Here is a 19,759-nt window from a genome sequence, read left to right as displayed (position 1 = left end):
AAGTTTATGATGAAAAATTGCAGAATAGCACATGGAAAACACGCAAAGCGGCACATGGTTTTTAAATGATCTTAGGCGGGGCGCCTAACTTCCGTTTCGGGCTCAAGTCATGATCTCACAGCCATGGGATTCGGCTCCCCCATCAGGCTCCGCGTTGGACGTGATGCCTGCTTGGGGTTCTCTCTCCCTCGGCCCCTCCCTCCACTGGTGTGCTCTCTTTCTCTCTCTCTCCCTCTCTCTCAAAAATAATAAATAAATAAATAAATAAATAAATAAATAAATAAATAAACTTTAAAATGATTTTAGGTGATCAAAGCAAAGATATTTGAAGATCATGCTGGAAGAGGATGAATATCTACATGAACCACCAGGATTGGGCGACGAACGGGAAGGAGTACAGTTGGTAAAGGTGGACCGGAGGAGACAGTGACCGAACAGCTTGGAAGGGCGAATGGTGGCTGCCATGGTGGAGCATGGGAGAACTTTCTTGAGGGGGGCCAGCATGTGCCACACCTCAGAGGCAAAGGAGAGCCTGGAACATTTAGGTAGGACAGTCATACAGCGTAAACACAGGCAAATGGTGGAAAATGAGACGGGGAAGGAAGGTAGAGATTCACCTGAGGAAAAAACTACCTACCTTAGCAAAGCCACCTCATTCTCTTTGTCACGAGTCCGGGCTCAGGGTGGTGGTTGAAATGGGCTTGAGCCCCGTGAACCCCAGCCCCATTCCTATTATCTGCAAGACGTTAGATATATGGTCCTCTGGTCTTTGTTTCTGTATCTGCAAAACAAGGAACGTTCAGGGTACTTTCTTCATAGAGCTGTTCTAAAAATTAAATAAAGAAAACCTACCATAACGCATTTGGCACGGGGACTGTTAACATAATAAGCACTAGGAAAAATGGGCTGTTTATATTATTTCTAACACCTTAACCTGATACTATGATCCTCTGCTTCAAATCTTTGAATTATTACCTTTTTGCCCTCAGTCTACAAAGCCAAACTCTCTAAAGTTATCTGAACCTCCCCCTCCCTATTTTTTAGTGGAAACACCTATCCAGCCCTCTCCCCAGAAAAGAAGTGAGAGAAGTGATGAAGTAACGTCACCATGAGCAAGTTAAACTGTCACAGATGATGCTGCGTGAAAGGGCCTGGTGACCTCCTCTAAGTCAGGAAATCAGGGACTCTGTCCCTGCACCCAGCTCTGTCCCCCCACAACCTCTCTGCTGTCCCAGTCTCATGCTCCATACAGTTAGGGCCCGGGATGTGAAATCTTCGATGAACTCATTCTAAAATGATGCAGTAAAGAGGCAACATCATCCAATTCTGAAATGACAAGCCTTTACTGAGGGATACTCAGTACAGTGAAATAGAGGGAAGTTAACAAGTGATTTTGAAATATGTGGTTGGAATTGCCCCAGTCAAAATATCTTTTGGTTCCTTTTTGCTCCTTTTTTTTTTTCTATTTTATTTTATACTCTTTGAGGGAGAAGCTTTTCAGATGGGAGCAGAGCAGCCATTATCATTAGACTTATCGTATGTTTCAATGTTGCCTCCCTACTTTCCTCTCTCTGCTGGCAGGGAGAAGGCTATTGGCTTTGTCCCACAGATGGCTAGAAGGCCTGGAACCTGGCATGTGTAATGTCCTGACCCTAATCACAGTTCTCTGCGTGTATGCTCAGGCACAAGTGTGTGTGTGGGGGGGGGGGGGGGGAGGGGGGGGGAGGGGTTTCCGCGGAAAGTGGCAGAACTCATCTCTGCCCCAACAAACTTCATATGTCACCCATGATACTCAGACTATGACAATAAACACGGAGAGGCAGAGGACATGTTTCAGATACATCCTGGGAGTCTAATCTAAAAAAAAAATAATTCCCGATTAAGTGAAACAATCAGGGAAAATAGATATCTAAGAAAATGCCCGTATCTCTAGCTTTGGTGACTAAATGGATAGCTATACCATTCACTGAGACAGGAATTATGGGCTTAGTGATTTAATTTATATATTTGAGGTCCTTCCACAAGGTAGTTAAATGGAGAATGTTAGTAGGCAGCTGGATATATGGGTCTGAAGAACAGGTATGAGATCAGGGCTTGGGGTACTGAATTGGTTGTAATTAAAACTTCTAGCTATTGACAAGCTTGCCCAGGTAGAGTAGATGGTGTTGAGAAAAGAAGAGCTAAGACAACCCTATGAAATTGCATCATGTAAAGATAAGAAGCCACAAAAGAATCGACAGAAGGTTAGAGTGAAAACCCCAGAGAATATTATCTGAGTAACTAATAGAAAAACGACAGTCAAATGTGAAAGAGGTGGCAAACAGGACTCATTCATTCACTGATTCATTCATTCATCAAACAACGGATGCCTAATATGTGCCAGAGATGGTTCTAGATGCTGGGGACAGAGGTAAATATGAAACCATCTTGCTCTCAGGGAACTTTGTTTATTGAGTAAGACAGAAAGGAAAATAGACACTTACAATATAAGATATAAGGAATAAATGAGGGTGTCCTGTGATGACATGAGCACGACTGGGCCTCAGGGACAGCAGTTTCAGTGGAGTGACAAGGGCAGATATAAGCTTATGCAGCTGTTGCATTTAGGAAACTTGGTTCTCAGCAAATAAGACACCGAGAGTGATAACTAAGGATGAATACGGGTAGGGAGAGGTGTTATTTTTGGAGATAGAAAGAAATAACGTGGGTTTATTCGGGAAAGGGAGAGATAAGAAATCAGAAATAAGGGAGAGGGCAGGTGGGGAGGAAATTGGATTCCAGAGTACAGGTGGACCGAGTAGCCCTATAGGGAAGGAAAGCCTGTCTCTCTTAGAGATAGCTATCCAGAAGAGAATGGATGGATGAATGGACAGATGGATGGATGGATGGACGGGTGGGCAGATAAACTTTGAAACCAGAATGATTGTGTTTTAAGTGCTAGAAATGACCAATCAGTAGATAGAATTATTAATCGCATCTTTCCTCCCCCCATTCATGAAAAAAAAAACAAAAAAAAAAACAGTGAGTAAATGGATTCACTTGAATGAGCCACCTCAAAGACCTTTCAAAGAATCTCATCAACTTTGCTGGAAATACTTTAATCAGCAGCCTGATACGTGGGAACTGGGTCTGTGGGGCTCTGCTGGGAAGTGTTTGACTGCCTGGGCCACAGTTCTCCCAAAGAGGGGGGCTTTCTCATATCAGCAACCATGAGGCACAAAGGTCACCAGGCCCGAGGAAGCAATACATCCCTTTCCTCCCCACGCGTTTCCTCTGTCACATTAGCACTCAGCCCTTCTGCTGCTACTGCTTCCTCGAAACTTGTTCCTTGAAGGTCACCGATGACATCTTTATTGCTAATTCAAATGGCCTTTTCTTCCACCTTGTTCTCATCATCCCCCATAGTCTATTGTTTATCCAAGTCATTTCAGTGTCTCTGACACAGCTGACCTCTTTCTGAAACTCTCTCTGGCTTCCATGATACTGCAGTACTGTGATTTTCCTCTGACTTGTGAGTAAAGGGTAATTCCTAGAGGATGGAAAAAGAACGTTGGCAGTGTAACTCAATGAAGGATGTATTTGTGCTTGTCCTCGGGATGGTTGCAAGGCCCAGCAAAATCTGACCTCCTCTTCGGCGAATCTGCACTCGCTCCATTCCAGCCACACTGTCCTCTCTGTCCTGCGATCTCAGCAGACACACCTTTAGCATTTTCTCTGCCTGCTGTGCTCTCCCCTGTGATAGCCCTGTGACTCACTCCTGCACTTCTGTGTATCCGTTTCCTACATGTTTCTGAGACTATTCAATTCTGCTCAGAAAGTTACGAAAACCAATGAGAAGGCTAAAGCTCCTAAGATACGCTAAATATAGTAAGGATCCTATGAGACATGTTAAAGATAAACTGAAAGTGAGATATATGATTTTTGAAGCATGGGCTGATCAAAAGTGTTATTTCTACAAAGAAAGGGATGGAAGGACCAAGTAGCCAGGTACTGATCATGTCACCTGCAGGTTGATAGCTACGTAATCTCAAATTAGCCACCCCTTGGCGATATGCGTTATGGTCCCCACTCTGGCTCCACATGTTTTCTGCCCAAGAGAACCAGAAAAAGCTCATCGCTGCTCAACAGGCTAGTACATGAGCCATAGCTCTTGGCCAAGAATACTTAGTCCGGAGTCTCTCTGATATTGGTGCCAGGCACTTTCTATCTGCTGAGGCTCTGGGTTAAGTTCAAGTCCGGTCCTTATAACCTCACTCTGAGAGAGAAGGCTTCTGGGAGGGAGGAGTATTAATATTGCATAACCCGGGACTCCCATATTGTAAGCCTCCTACCTTTATACATTTCCGTAAGTATGTTAACCTATACCATTTCTTTCCTTCTGCTGCTTTCCATGTGTTTCACTTTGATCTGATAATTTAGATGACTGAAGCATCTGAATTTGGCCTGTGAACCTTTCTGCTCCGCCACAGAATAGCTGCCCTGGTACTTGCAGGTTCCCACCGGGTCAAGGTCATTTCCCACAACAACCGTCTCCAAGTCTTTGTTTAAATGTCACCTTCTCAACGAGGCCCACCCTGACCACTCTATTTAAAGTTGCAGTTCCCATGACCAACCCCCTTATTCAACTCTCTTGGTTTTTTTTTCCCCTTAGCAGATAGCATTTTCCAATATCTGTCATTTACTTATTTATTATGTTCATTGCTTATTGTCTGCATCTCCCACAGAATATACATCCTGTTGGGTTTTGTCTGTCATTCAGTGATAGACCGCATTCATAAAACAGTGCCTGAAAAATAATAATCACTCAAAAACAGTTGTGTGGAGTTGTACGAGTTAAGGAAATGGTGTAAGTGCTGGGGTATACAGGTCGGTGCTCACAAAGGTGTGAAAATCAGCATCAATGGCAGCGTTGAGCAACAACCACGATGACAAGTTTATAGCGCACAGCCACAGGAAAAGGCTAAACAACCAAGGGTAATTTCAGTGGAGAAGACAGGAATGCAAGGAAAGTCTAATAACAATCTTTGGATGTATAGGAAAATGTCGAGGGGAGGCTTAGCTTTTGTCTCCTCTATCTAGTGGACTACTAGAAGAAATAGTAGATTTATAACGGGTTTTATCAAATTAATTTTTTGAGAACACCTCTTTCTAAATTTCGCTGCAAATGCCACCGCTCATAAGGGCTAAAGAGACAATTAAGCAAAGCAAGAGGAGAGCAATAGAACAGGTCGCGGTATGGATCTTGCTGAACTGGAAAGCCCCCTCGCCCATGAAAAGAGACACCAACCCCCCTTGACTTCAGTCAAAAGTTGAGATACAAGAACGTAGGCCCAATGTCGCCATATTCAGGCATGTTAGGAATCCAAATTCTTGTGTTGTTTTTTTTTTTTTAATTTCTTGATTTGCACAACTCTGAGCTGGACAAAACACACTATTGTGGCCTGACAGTGTAGGACATCTGGATTATATTCCAGACCCTCTGCCTCCCTTCCCAACTGATGTGACTCGTTCTCAGCATGGGTCATCTGCTCCTGTTGGCCGCCTCTACCCTGTACTCTTAACACCTTCGCGCAGCCATGCTGTTCCTCACAAGATTACCCTGGATGGAACTGAACCCACCCTTGCCCATCTTTCTATCCCATCTCTCTAGTTCTTCATTTCTTAAAGACACTCAGGTCAAGACCCACCATACCCCCAACAATTTCTCAATCACTCTGCGCTACAGCAGTGTGTCTTGTAATTTTTATGGCTTTTGAAATAAATCATCTACAGCCTCGGGACATTAGACACCTTTCCTATGTACCTGTGTTATTCCCCTAACTAGATCTTCAAGGGTTAGTGGCTGGCACCAGAGCATGCGCAGTTCTTGGTGTTGGAAAGATCAGGTTTAATCTGGCCTTTGCCACCTACTATTAATGTGACACTGAGCTAGTGACATGAACCCTCAGCCTGTTTTTTCACCTATGGAATGCAAATAATACTTCTTCATAGGGATCCTGCAAAATTTAAATTAGATGAATAAAAAGTGGACATTCTCAATGGATAGAAATGTGTCTGGTACATAATAAGAATGCCACCAGCCTTAACTGTTTTCATTTCTATTAAAAAATTTTTCTACTCTTGATGTAAATGTCGCAGGCACTTTTATTCTGTTTCAGTAATTTTTCTTCTCCATTTCACCAGAATGTCGGCCACAGTCCCCACGCACTGTTTCCATGGCCCTGTGAGTCTTTATGAACATCCCTAATCCCTAAAGAAACAGGTGCAGGGCTGGGCCAAGCCCTTGAAGCCAACAGGATGGGGAACAGCACATCATCATCTTTGGCGAAGTTAGCAACCACTCCCATAAATCAGATTCTCTCGAACTAACAATTTCTGATAATTGAGTAGTGATTTTCTCAAAAACATCTTGTTCTTACTGTACAATGGCAAAAAAAAAAAAAAAAAAAAAAAAGTTTTCCATGACATGAATGTTAACTATAACGCGGTGGAATTGAACATGCTTGAATATGGAAGTCAGTTTCAAGATGCTCTCTACAAAATGACTTGTGAAAGAACTGTACCAAGAATATTTGTCAATGGACCTTTTATTGGAGGTGCAACTGACACTCATAGTCATCAAAAAGAAGGGAAATTGCTTCCACTAGTTCATCATTATTATTTAAAAAAAAAAAAGTAAAGGGCGCCTGGGTGGCTCAGTTGGTTAAGCGTAGACTTCAGTTCAGGTCATGATCTCATGGTTCATGGGTTCGAGCCCTGTGTCAGGCTCTGTACTGACAGCTCAGAGCCAGGAGCCTGCTTCACATTCTATGTCTCTCTCTCTCTGACCTTCCCCCACTCACGCTCTGTCTCTCTCTCTCCCTCTCTCTCAAAAATAAAATAAACATTAAAAAAAATTTTTTTAAGTAAGAGGGAAGAATTTTAGTGATGTAGGTACTTATAACATTGCTAGTAAAATGTTAGTGATTTAAAAGGATAATCCCTGGGGAGCCTGTTAAGGCATTATATAAGCGTCTAACTCTTGATTTCAGCTCAGGTCATGATCTCATGGTTCTTGAGTTCAAGACCCACATAGGACTCTGCATTGACAGTATAGATCCTGTTTGGGATTCTCTTTCTCTCTCCTCCTCTGCCTCTCTCTCTCTCTCTCTCAAAATAAATCAATAAACTTAAAAAAAACTCAAAAATGGTAATGCCCAATAATGCCTTTTGAATATTTGAGGATGCTTTAAAAATGTAAGTTATCTTCATGAAAAAGTTGTAAAACTCATGAACAATAAATTGCTGTGGAAATCTCAAAAATGAACAAACAAAAAGTCTTACTGTTTTGTACACTCTATGGTGCCTGGTATAAGTTTTTGCTCAACAGAACATTCACAATAAATGTATGTTGATTTGTTCCATACAGAGAACATTAACCTGGCTCTAATAAAGGCATTTATGCCTGGATTTAATACTTAGAGATTTCTCACAGGGATTTGAAGAACACACATTTCTCTGATGATCCAATGTGAGTTTTGCTCATAAACAGGACACCAAAATGAACAAAACTTTCAGGATTTCCTTCATTCCTGCAGTTAGAGTTTATCTAGAGCACTTGTTCTCGTATGGAACAGTGAAGACAAGTTTGCTCCCCCGAAGTCACTTGGCAATGTCTGGAGACAGTTTTGGTTGTCACAACTGGGGAGACAGTACAGGAATTTAGTGAATACATGCCAGGGATGCTGCTAAATATCTTGCAATGGAGAGGACATCCTTTCGCCCTCCCCCTCCCCAAAAGAGAATTATCTGGCCCACAATATCATTACTGTTAAGGTTGAAAAACCTCAACCTAAAGATTTTCAATGCTTGAGGCAATCACCACTCCTACAATCTCTCCCTTTCCAGAACTCTCTGCTATGCCAAATTCATTAGACAAAGGAGAGCAAGTAGCTGGGGTTAACAGTAAGCCAAGTAAGTAGTGGGTGGTCCATGGAGAATCAAAGAGCCAACTCTAAAAGAATTCTTCTCAGCTCTCGGACTCTAAGGAGTGTTCAACTGGTGGCAGGCTTTTCATTTCTGCGGCACCAAGGCATGGCTGCCTGTGTGTGTCTGATTATTCTCTTCTTGAATAATCTTTTATTTCTTCACTCAATTAAACATGGAAACCAACGTGTGAAACCTCTTTGAAGGATACTAAATAAAGTCCTAAGTACAAGCTGATAAGTATGCTAATGTAAGACTCACTTAAAAGGACTAGAGCCCTTTGTAAAATGTAAATTCATTCTCATAGTTTCCCAAAGAGACAGATGCTTTTATAAGAAGGTCAAATGTCTATCTTATACTCACACTTCAAGGCTGTGAATAAATGTGGTTACAGCACTGGTTTCCTCTCTCGGAAATTTCCTACATCGGTTGCTTGGTTATTTCCTTTTCTTTAGTTAAATATAATCTAGCTGAATGTGGCCTTTTTTCTTTGTTCTTTTCCTTTTCCCTTTCATTGCCTCCCTTCTCTCCTTCCCTCCATCCCACTTCCTTTGTTTCCTTCCTCTGTTACTTCCTTCCATATCCATTCCTTCTTTTCTTTTCAATTATAGGAATAAGAAGAAAAATTATTAGTTATGGTTCCTTTCTAGCTCTTTATCTTCTATCGAAGCTCTAGAAACAGGAATTAGTCATCCACTTAAAACAAAACCAAAAAACAAAAAAACATTGTGCTGCCATCTTGTGGTAAACTGAGATATTCAGCAAGTCAAATAAATGTAAAGTGCAGAATTAATGAAATGCCTAAAAATGCACAGCTGAGCAGTTGGGGCTCTAGTTAACTGAGATTTGATGTTATCTCATCTCGTGGTTTGGCAGTGAGGGCCCCAACCTAAGGCTGCCTCAAGCCCCATATTCCTTACTGCCCTCAGGGCCTGTGATTTCTCCCAGGAAGAAGGCAAACTTACTGTTCCTAGACTGAGCCTGGAAAACACTGAGTATAGAAGAAAACCCTTTAGATAGGTTTATGGCACGTTTTTGGTCTTTAGAAGGAACTTCTCAGGTATCGAGTATTTGAATTCTTTTCTCTCAAGCCGTCCATGGAGATTTAAGACCTACTGTATTAACATTGGGGGATTGCCCCGTTACGTCAGGATGTTCACATTATAACCTAGATGAGTAACCAGGAGTCAAACCGTTTGGGAAAGACAGAAAACAACCCCAAAAGTTAGTGAGATATTCTAAAGGTCAAAATAGTATCTGTTCAATGAAACAATGCAAATGATATTGCCTTATTGTAGCAGGGGAGGCACACGAAAAGTTGATATTTAATGAAAGCTCTAAACAGTATGGATCCATCAGGTGATGCCAGGACCTCCAACTCAGTAGATCCAAAATGCAACATGTTCATCCATTTCCCCAACCCAAGCCCTCCCACCCCCATCACCACACACACGCACGCACGCGCGCACACACACACACACACACACACACACACACACAAACACTGCACCTAGAATATCTCTTTAAAATACAGATTTGATCATGTCCCTATCCCTAGAGTCCTTCCTTGGTCTCTCTTGTCCTCAGATTAAAGTATGAAATCTCCAACCCGTATCTGATTCCCTGTCCACTTCTCTAGCACCCTATGCCATCTATATTTGTCTACCTTTTTTTAAGAGAGAGAGAGAGAAACACGGAATGTGAAGCAGGCTCCAGACTCTGAGTTGTCAGCACAAAGCCCGACACGGAGCTCGAACCCACAGACCATGTGATCATGACCTGAGCTGAAGTCAAACGTTTAACCGACTGTCCCAGTATTTGTCTACTTATCTTTTCGGCGCTGTGCAGTCTGTCACCAGGTTGCTTCCCCTTCCCAACTGCACCTATAGTTCTCTCTTTTTAATGATCCTTACACTGGCAATTCCATTTTTCATCCCTATTTGTCCTGTTACAAGAGGGTAGGGGCTATGGGCATTTTAGTTGCTACATATTGAATGCTCAGAAATATTTATTTAACTTCCCTCTGAACGTGGTTTTCAGCAACAGTGAAATAAGGTAGGACTCTAGAGTTGGGAAGACTAGATCCCTTGCCACAGTTTCCAGATCGGAAACAGGCCCAGTGAGCCTGAGAAACTTGAAGTTCCCCTCACTTGTCTAATGGCAGACCTAGAATCAGAATCCAGTTATCCCAACCAGCAATTCCTAGGACTGTCCGGGAGAAGAGATGGAGAGATGGAGTGCTTCCTTTGGCATAAGTATTGAGTGTAATAAAGAGGTTGAGGAATAAATGTATGTCTGGTCTGTGATGCCTCCATTAGTGTGAAGCATCTCCTATCTCCCTGTGCTTTGAGAGTTTACACTGAGTTCTGTGGTTCTCTTTGGTCAGAAGGTTTCAGTAGTTCAATTCTAAGACTGTATCGTTGGAGAAGTTCACTTCAGAGTGGTTCTAATGTGGTCTGGAGAAAGGAAAGAAAGCACCCATGTATGTTTTCAGTTTTTACAGCCCCTTGATAAAACATTTGTCACTCTCCCCAACACAAAGATGAGGAAATTTCGGCCCAGAGAAGTGAAGTGACTTGGTCGGAAGCCCTGTGGGCAAATGAGCTGTGATGACTGAGGCCCTCAACAGTGGCCGTCTTTGTCTCCAGGGAGACCCTCAGAGCTGGAACTCCAGGTTCTTAGGTAACCCTGGGGGGATACAGAAGACATTCCTATTGTCGACTGTGAATTCATCCTTAGGAAAGAGCTCAAGCGGTGGTGTCCATTCCCCATCTGTGATACTGTGATTTATAATAAGAAATCTATGTATCTGGTCTTCCTCCCTGGTCCGGACACCTGAAACCCTTGTAAATGTTTGTTCTAAGAAGGCATCTTTTGTTCTAGGGAGTGGTTCTGGGAGGCCTCCTGGATGGCTGCTGGATGGAGGCTGGTCACCAGAAAGACCAGGCCCTGATTAGAAGCTTGAAATTTGTAGTCCCATCTCCTGCCTTCCACAATGGGGAGAGGGGCTGGAAATGGAGTTAATGATCCATCATGCCTACCTGAGAACGCTCCCATAAGATCCCAGTAGTAGGGGGTCCAGAGAGCTTCCAGGCTAGTGAACACATTCACACCAGGCGGGTGACACATCCCCATCTCCACAGGAACAGAAGCCCCTGTGCTCAGAACCCTCCCAGACCTCGCCCTATGTATCTCTTCATCTGGCTGTTCTTCTGTATCCCTCATCTTATCTCCTAATAAACTGGTAGGTATAAGTGTTTTTCTGAGTTCTGTTAGCTGTTCAAGCAAATAATGAACCCAAGGTGGGGAGGTCATGGGAACCTCCGATGTGTAGCCAAGTCTGTCGGAAGTTGTGGGTAGCCCAGGGACCTACTACTTGTGGCGGGAGGTGGGGTGGGGGCAGTCTCCTGGGACTGAACCATTAACCTGTGGGATCTGATGCTATCTCTAGGTAGTGTCAGAATTGAGTTATATCGGAGGGCACACAGCTGGTGTTACAGAGAATTGCTCAGTGTGGGAAAACTCAACACACATTTGGTGACCAAAAGTGTCAAGTGTTATGAGTGTAGTAGTCATGTGAGAGTAAAGGAGACATACAGGAGAGAAGACTGGGTGGTTCTCTTCTTCTTTTATTTTAATCTTTTTTTTAAATCTATTTTTGAGAGAGAGCGAGCATGCAAGCAGGGGAGGGGCAGAGAGAGAGGGAGAGAGAATCCCAAGCAGGCTCCGCATTCTCAAAGCAGAGCCAGACACAGGGCTCACTCTCACGAATTGTGAGATCATGACCCAAGCCGAAATCAAGAGTCCACGCTTAACCAACTGCGCCACCCGGGCGCCCCAGACTGGGTAGTTTTCTAGCTCACCATCACAGGCAGGAGCCAGACCATAAGGCAAACCATATTTATACGGACTTTGTTGGATTCTAGAAGCTCCGTAGTACGCCAATTTCAGTTATCTGTGATATATTTATTTGTCTTATATATTTGTGAGACACAATAAATCTTTTAAAATCAAAACCACCTGAGGACTTAGCTTCAGAGATGACTAGGAAGGGAGGAAGCTGGAGAGGAGGTAAGGTGGCCTGACCCTCAGGGGACAGTAGGGATCGGGAAAGCAGGCTGAGTCACTGGAGCCTACAGTAAAGGAAGAATGAAAGAACCCAGAGGTGCATGTGTGTCTGAAAAACAAAAAGCCTGGTCTGAGTAAGAAGTAGAGAAGCTGTACAAGGTTCTCTGGCAGGTGCAGGGTCAGTGATGGTAGAACTAGGGTTCACACCTATGTGGGAACAACTAGTAAACTCTCACAACCTGTTTCCTATAAAGGGAGGTTTGGTGGATGCCAGATCTGCTACGTGACTGGTGTACTGACTGTAAAGGGTCAGGGTCATTTGAGCGCATGATCGTTTCTGTTCAAGGCCACAGGGACGGTGACATCTGATAAAGTTGCAGCAACCTGTCACTAGCACTCTTCAAAACTGAAGATTGCCGGTCTCCCAGCCTGGATGACCAGTACAAGAGTGAAAGAAAATAGCTTTAAAGAAAATAACGTTTGAGGCACTCCAGTATCAACCTTTCTGCTACCCCAACCTCCAAGAAAGCATTAGAACTTGGTCCCACAACACGGCCTCCCCTCTAGAGATAAACCTCCCTGCATCTACTCAATGCCCATGCCACTTTCTCTCTTCCTTATGCTTCCCTGGTAAAACCCAATCCTGGTTAAATCCAACCCTCTGTCCCTCTGTGCCTGCAACCCTGCAGCTGCACATGGCTGGAAAAACCACTCAGTGATGGCTGCTGATCTTATTTTAAATTCACGGCAGCAAAGGTCTAAGGTTCTCTTAGGCCCCTAGTAGCCGAAGCCATTCTATCGTATTTCCTTAGCCAGCTCACCCTTGGGACCTTTTAGATGGCTGTCGTACCCCTCCTCTTCTCTCTTCAACCTTCCGTCACATTCTCTCCCTTCCTGATTCTCAGCTGAGTGCTTCGTTTCCCATTTCATGGTGCAAGTTGAAGTAACCAGAAGAGAAATCCCACACACTGCCACTTCTGCATCCACCCACCTGTTTCTCTTCCCAAATACTTTGCCTCCTTCTGGAACTCTGGGTGAACAGTCTGTGGTCCGATCTAAGGCCAGCTTGTACACTGTGTCCCATGTCTTTTCACCTACTGGAGAACACCATTATCCCTTTATCTTACTCATCGCTCACCTCCTACCTCTACTGGATCAGTCCCATCAGCATTGACACACGTTGTCGTTATCACTCCTGTCGTGCACACACACACACCTTTTGAAATTCCCTTTCTCCTCTAGCCATTATCCCATTTCCCTTCCTTCGTTTACAACAAAACGCCTTAAAAGCATTTTTAATACTTTGTGATCACTTCCCCTCCCCTCATCCTTCCTGGAACCCACTGCAGCCGGGCTTCTGCCTGACCATTCCATTGAAACCACCCCTGCCAAGGTCAGAAACTTCCACGTGATTAAGCTCAATGATCACTTCACAGTCCTCTTGTCTGATCTGTCAGCCGTGTCTGCTGTTCCTTTTCTACCTTCTTGAAACACTTACTTCACTTGGCTTGCGGGCATAACTTCTTCATTTTCCTCCGAACTCGTTGGCCTCTCCTTCTTAGTGTCCATGGAGCTCATCCCCCATACACCCAACCGCTGGATGGTGGAGTGCCCCAGGACACAGTCCTCTGACCTCTTTTACACTCTGTCAGTCCGCCTTCACCTTCTATGTGAACTTAGCTTTCAAAGTCACTGTAGGCCAGCGACTCCCACACTGACAACTCTAACCAGACCTCGCCTCTGAATTCCAGGCTCCTAAATCTACTTGTTGCATAATGGATCTATGGATGTATGTCTCTGATAATCCATAGATCACAGTTCTTCTCTGCTTGGCCTCCAGAATCTCTCTGTGAGGGAAGCCCAGCTCTTCCATTCAGTAGACTTACGTGCAGGAAAGTGTTGACATATCAAGTCTGACTGCTATTATCAGAAAGGCCTCCTCACAAGGTTGGGCTTTGGTTGACATCTAGAAGCTGGGATATCAAGAGTGTTCCCTCATTTGATACTAGCTGGGAAGGAGCAGCCTACGGGAAGCTGGGCAGAAGCTGCCTATGAGCCCCCAACAAAAACCCTGGGCAGGGAGTCTCTAATGAGCTTCCTGGAAGCTGTTCTTTGTTCATGTTGTCACAACTCGTTGCCAGAGAAACTAAGTACATCCTGGGTGACTGTGTTGGGAGCAGACTCTTGGAAGCTTGTGCCTGGTTTCCCCATAACTTTACCCCATGTACCTTTTCCCTTTGTTCATTTTGCTTTGTATCTTTTCACTGTAATAAGTCATAGCCATGAGTATGACTATATGCTGAGTCCTGTGAGTCATCTCAGCAAATCCCTGGCACTGGAGGAAGTCTCTGGAATGCTCAATATACACATATCTCTGGGCAAGTCACACCATCTTCCTGTGCCTTTGTTTCCTCAAAGTGGGAATAACCCACTTAGCTTCCGTAAAGTGGGAATAACCAACTCATAGGGTTGTTGTGAGGACTGAATGAGCTAATACATGTAACGAACTTAGAACAGTGCCTGGCTTATGGTAAACAGCCAGAAATATCATGTTATTTCAATCAGAAGTGTCTAAGAATGTACAATTAAATAATATAAGTCCCAGAGTAAAACCCTGAATATCTCTGATTTTGTTTTGTTGTTGTTGTTGTTGTTTGTTTGTTTTTTGGGGGGTCTTACTGTGAAAGTTATACTCTTGTCATATTGCAAACATTTAAGTTCCTTGGGACTCTGCATTTGAATACATTCACCTATCTGGAGTAATCCAATCCTGTAAGCCATATATTGGTTTCCCTACAGAAAAAAGTGATTAGAAGTTCATCAGTCAGTTTATTTTCCTGAATAGTCACATAAGTATATGACACATTGAGTCCATTAGAATATAACTTCAAGACATTTTGTTGACTATGATCTATTGAACGTTTTTATTCTATAAGGCATTGTACTAGTAACATAGGTCAGAGATAGTTGTTTAAAAGCTTACACATTTATAGCAGTCTTCGATTTCTCTTACTAAGCATTTGTGAAGGCTACTCTCTGCAAAGCTCTATAAAGGCACCGTGTTGCTGGGAAAAGCCATTTTGTGTTTCAGACTGTGACTAATGGACCTTCCCACTTAGCAAATAGAAGCTACCAGCCTGCTTCCTCCAGACTGCAGAAAATTCTAGGTAGAAGGACTTCTAGTTCATTTCTCAGATACACACACACACACACACACACACCCCTTCACACACAAAGCAGAGGAGTAAAACCCATCAATCCTGATTAAGCTTGCATTGCTGCACCACAAATTCTCTCTCTCAGGTCTTTCTTCAGAGCCCTCTCTCATCTTCTCGGTCAAGACCAGGAATGACCCATCTTTTCACTTCTCCACGTAAAGCATTTGAGAATATTTACTGATTCAAAAACCTATTCTCCAGAGGCACTTGGGTGGCTCAGTCCCTTAAGCATCTGGCTCTTGATTTCGGCTCAGGTCATGATCTCACTGTCGTGAGATCGAGCCCCATGTCAGACTCCACATTGAGTGAGGAGGGGATTCTCTCTCCCTCTCTTTCTCTGCCCTTCCCTCCACAAATAAATATTAAACATTAAAAAAAAAAACACTTTTTCTCTGGGGAAGCCTTGTCAATGTGATCGTTTCTTTATGCCCTCAAATAAGGAGCCCCAATCTATGAGGTGCCTTTTACTCCTGGTTCCCTTTTTCTATTTCTCATGCGGTAAGCAGGTAATTGGGTTCCCAGAACCTGGGCTGTGAAATCAGTCTGCATGAGCCCTTCAGTTCTGATTATAGTCAGTAGGGGGCACCTGGGAAGAGAGGAAAGGAGGGCAAGTGTCCACCCTCAGATGGCGCTGTTTACCAAACACCAGCATTTTCTCATCTTGAGAAGGAAGATGCCACTGAGGTTTGAGTTTAGAATACAGTGTTTTGTGTAACGAATCAAAGACAGCTTTTTACTGTTCCTAGAAGGTCCTGATTCTCGCCCTCCTCCACCTCCATTTATTCTCAACATAACAGCCAGTTATTCTTTAAAAACTTAAGTCCAGAAGCGCCTGGGTGGCTCAGTCGGTTAAGCATCCGACTTCGGCTCAGGTCATGATCTCGCAGTTCATGAGTTCGAGCCCCGCATCAGGCTCTGTGCTGACAGCTCAGAGCCTGGAGCCTGCTTTGGATTCTGTGTCTCCCTCTCTCTCCGGCCCTCCCCTGCTTGCACTCTGTGTCTCTCTCTCTTTCAAAAATAAATAAACATTAAAAAAAATTGTTTTAAACAAACAAAAAAAACCTAAGTCTGAACACATCACATCTGTGCTCAAAGCCTTACAACGGCTCCAAATCTTAGTTTGAGTAACAGCCAAAGGCTTAGGGCAGCTACAAGTCCCTGGATGACCTGGCCCCCACTTACCCCGACCTCATCTCCATCTTGCTCATTCTGCTATAGCCCATATGGTTCTCAAACACACCAGGCATGTTTCCTGTCTGTCTTCAGCCCAGCTGTTTACTCCTCCTGGATCTCCTCCCTCAGCACACACGTGGTGGTGCCCTCACTCCTTAATGTTGATGTTCAACCCAGGAACTTCTGATTCATTTCACCCTGCTTTACTTTTCTCCACGGCTCTTGTCTTCATCTGACACACTATCTATTCACTCGATTATTTGCTTATTGTCACTCTTCCTGGGTAGAATGGCAGCTTCAGAATGAAAGAGACTTTGCCTGCTTTGTTCATTGCTCAGTCCCCAGTACCTACAACAGTGCAGGTCCATGATAGGTACTCAGGAAGTCTTTACAACATGAATGAATACATGAATGAATATCCAAACACTAACAAGTTACACAATTTAAGTCCTGTTTCACAAAATGATATCCAAGCACTGAGTCTCCAAAACAGGACAAGAAAAGAGATCAGTGAAAAAGCCAGAGGAAAGTTAACATTCCTTGAGAATGCCTTTGTGTATAGAACCTGAAGTCTCTTTCAAAATTGAGTTGGTGGGGCACCTGGGGGCTCCGTTGGTTAAGAGTCCGACTGTTGACTTTGGCTCAGGGCATGATCTCACTGGGAGTTCGAGCCCTGCATCAGGCTCTGTGCTGACAACGCAGAGCCTGCTTGGGATTCTGTCTCCTTCTCTTTCTACCCCTCCCCCACTTCCTCTCTTTCTCAAAATGAATAAAAATAAACTTAAAAAAACAAAAAAACTGAGTTGGTAACAGAGTGTTAAAGGATCCTGAAATTCCTACAATGGGGAAGTCACAAGTCTCGAGAGATCCAGATTTACATAAGTACCAGATGCTAAGGCCGGAAATCCCGAGCGCTAAATTCTTTCAGCTCAGCCAGTCTTCCCTGGAAAATCCATCTTACATTTGAGTTAAGGTCAAGGATTCGTCCGAGTGGGACAGATGTCAAATATGTTCTCCCATTGTCCCCATACTTGTCAGATAAAATCCCTCCATTTCTGTTTCAGAAATACAACAGTCGTAACTGCAGCATGGACATGACTTCGAGGATAGGTTTTGGCAGGGGGGGAGGTGCAGAGATGGAAAGAACTGGAGAAACCGTGTCACAAGTCACAAAAAGAAATAGATATCTAGTTGAGCGGTTCCGTCTGGTTCGTGAGCATTTATTAATCACCTTTAGAGCATCAGGCATCACGCTAGGCACAGAGTAATCAGGGATGAATTAGAAATGAGGTGTTAGAATAGACACATCAACAGATCATCATGTTAATAGGATGGGCTCAGTGCTGTGAGCGAGTCATGATGCAGTCAATGAGGAGGAGGAGATTTCCCCAGTGCTGTTCTCTGTGCTCCAGACCAAAATGTCAGGTCCAAAGTTTTAAGTTTTATTAAGAAAAGCACAGACTTTAGAATGAGATCCGCCATGCAGGTGCCCCTAAGTCAAATTTTTAATAAGACTTTATGGTTTCAAAGCACCTAGGTTCACAGCAAAACTGAACTGAAATTGCAAAACGTTCCCCTGTACCCCTCTCCCTTACATGTTCATAGCCTCCCCTGCTGTCATCATCCCCCACCAGAATGGTACATTTGTCACAATTACTGAACCTACATTGATATGTCATAATGACTCCAAGTCCATAGTTTACCTTAGGGTCCCTCTTGGTGGCTTTGACAAATGTATAATGACATCCATCCATCATTAGAGTATCAGGCAGAGTATTTTCGCTGCCCTAAAAAGCCCCTGTTCTATGCCTCTTCATCCCTCCCCCCGCAGCCCCTGGAAACCACTGATCATTTTACTGTCTCCGTAGTGTTGCGTGTTCTAGAATGTCCTATAATTGGAATCATACACTATGGGGAACTTTTGGATAGAAAAATAACACATCACTGTGATGTACCTCTGAAACGAGTAGGATATCGTATGTCGATTACCCTTCAATAAACAAATAAAGTAAAATCCAAGATCATTTTTTAAAAAGAAAAAAAAAAGATCCCACTACACATAATACACTACCAACTATATTTGCTGCGTCCTGATTCTGAGGTAATTGGGTCTATCGTGTGAATTTGAAATGATAAAATTCTATCAATCAGAATATTTAATAAGAATACTGTTTTCCCCATCATATCAGAAAACCCAGTTTCCTGTTTAGAACGCACAACATAGTTGGTAACATCGTGTCATGCGTATTGGTGGGTTTCTCCACTTCCTGTCCAGAAGGGAAGCTCAGGAAGTGTCTTGATTTAAAACACGGTGCATCTCTCGTGGCGTGGGATCCTGAAATTTCACATTAGCTGATGAATTAGAGGCCGGTGTTTATTCCACAAAGTAAAATCATTTTGTTGACAATGAGTATGAGCATTACCTATCACGTCTTTAAAGGCAGTTTCGTCTGAAGGCAAGAACAGCTTTCAACCAGATGTAACTAGTCATTTACAAAGGACTGTATACTTCTTCTTAGAGGAAAGTTATACCACATTCCTGATTCTTCTTTGTCCATCTGTGAACATTAACCAAGCTCAATAACAGCGCTCAAAGAAAAGGATGCCAAGCTCTTGTGAACCGCAGGTCTCCCGAGGAGGTAGTAAGAAAATTGCAATTTAATGAGATACATTTACCTCATGGAACACCAAAACATGGCAGTTCGTTCATGCACGTATTCATCCGTTTTTTAACAAATAATTTTGTAATGTTTTATTTTATTATTGAGATATAACATATTTTAGAGTGTATCATAAAAATTGCAGAGTTTTGGAAGTTAGGCAAATATATAAATGATACTGTATGTGAAACTGTATTCAAGCCTATCCACCCAAGTACCCATGTCATAGAAGAATCTATGTCATCCCTTAATGTTCTCTTCCTCTCAAGTGTGCCCTCCTTGAAAAATAGTATTTTAGAACAAATTCTAGTTTACAAATACAGTTCACAATTCCCTTTTGCTAAAATAGAAAGGAAGAAAAAAGAAGGAAAGAAAGAAAAAAAGAAAAGAAAGGAAGAAAAAAAAGGAAGGAAGAAAGAGAGAAAGGAATAAAGAAAGAAAGAAGGAAAGAAAGAAAGAAAAAAGAAAAGAAAGGAAGGAAAAAAGAAAGGAAGAAAGAAAGGAAGGAAAGAAGGAAGAAAGAAAGAAAAGAAAAGAAAGGAAGAAGAAAGAAAGAAAGAAAGAAAGAAAGAAAGAAAGAAAAGAAAGGAAGAAAAAAAGAAAGGAAGAAAGGAAGGAAGGGAGAAAGAGAGAGAGGGAAGAAAAGAAAGAAAGAAAGAAAGAAAGAAAGAAAGA

The 19,759-nt window shown here is 43.0% G+C and overlaps 1 long non-coding RNA gene and 1 pseudogene across 2 annotated transcripts; one reads left to right on the top strand and one right to left on the bottom strand.

The window, feature by feature from the left end:
* Positions 1-272: 272 nt before the first annotated feature.
* On the bottom strand, positions 273-18,246 carry LOC128315507 (uncharacterized). Of its 2 annotated transcripts, none has more exons than XR_008298312.1 (3): positions 18,128-18,246; positions 638-781; positions 273-532 (listed from the first exon to the last, which is right to left on the bottom strand). It is a non-coding gene; the product is annotated as an uncharacterized LOC128315507 (long non-coding RNA). The 2 variants fall into 2 exon arrangements; XR_008298311.1 differs by lacking the exon at positions 18,128-18,246 and adding an exon at positions 12,855-13,160.
* Positions 6,298-6,772, top strand: LOC128315506 (glutaredoxin-2, mitochondrial-like; annotated as a pseudogene).
* Positions 18,247-19,759: the final 1,513 nt, after the last annotated feature.

This window comes from Acinonyx jubatus, chromosome B2 (genome assembly GCF_027475565.1).
Source record: "Acinonyx jubatus isolate Ajub_Pintada_27869175 chromosome B2, VMU_Ajub_asm_v1.0, whole genome shotgun sequence".
In the NCBI taxonomy this organism is placed as follows: domain Eukaryota; kingdom Metazoa; phylum Chordata; class Mammalia; order Carnivora; family Felidae; genus Acinonyx; species Acinonyx jubatus.
Note: the sequence above shows the minus strand (reverse complement) of the source record. Positions and strands in the feature narration are given on the sequence as shown.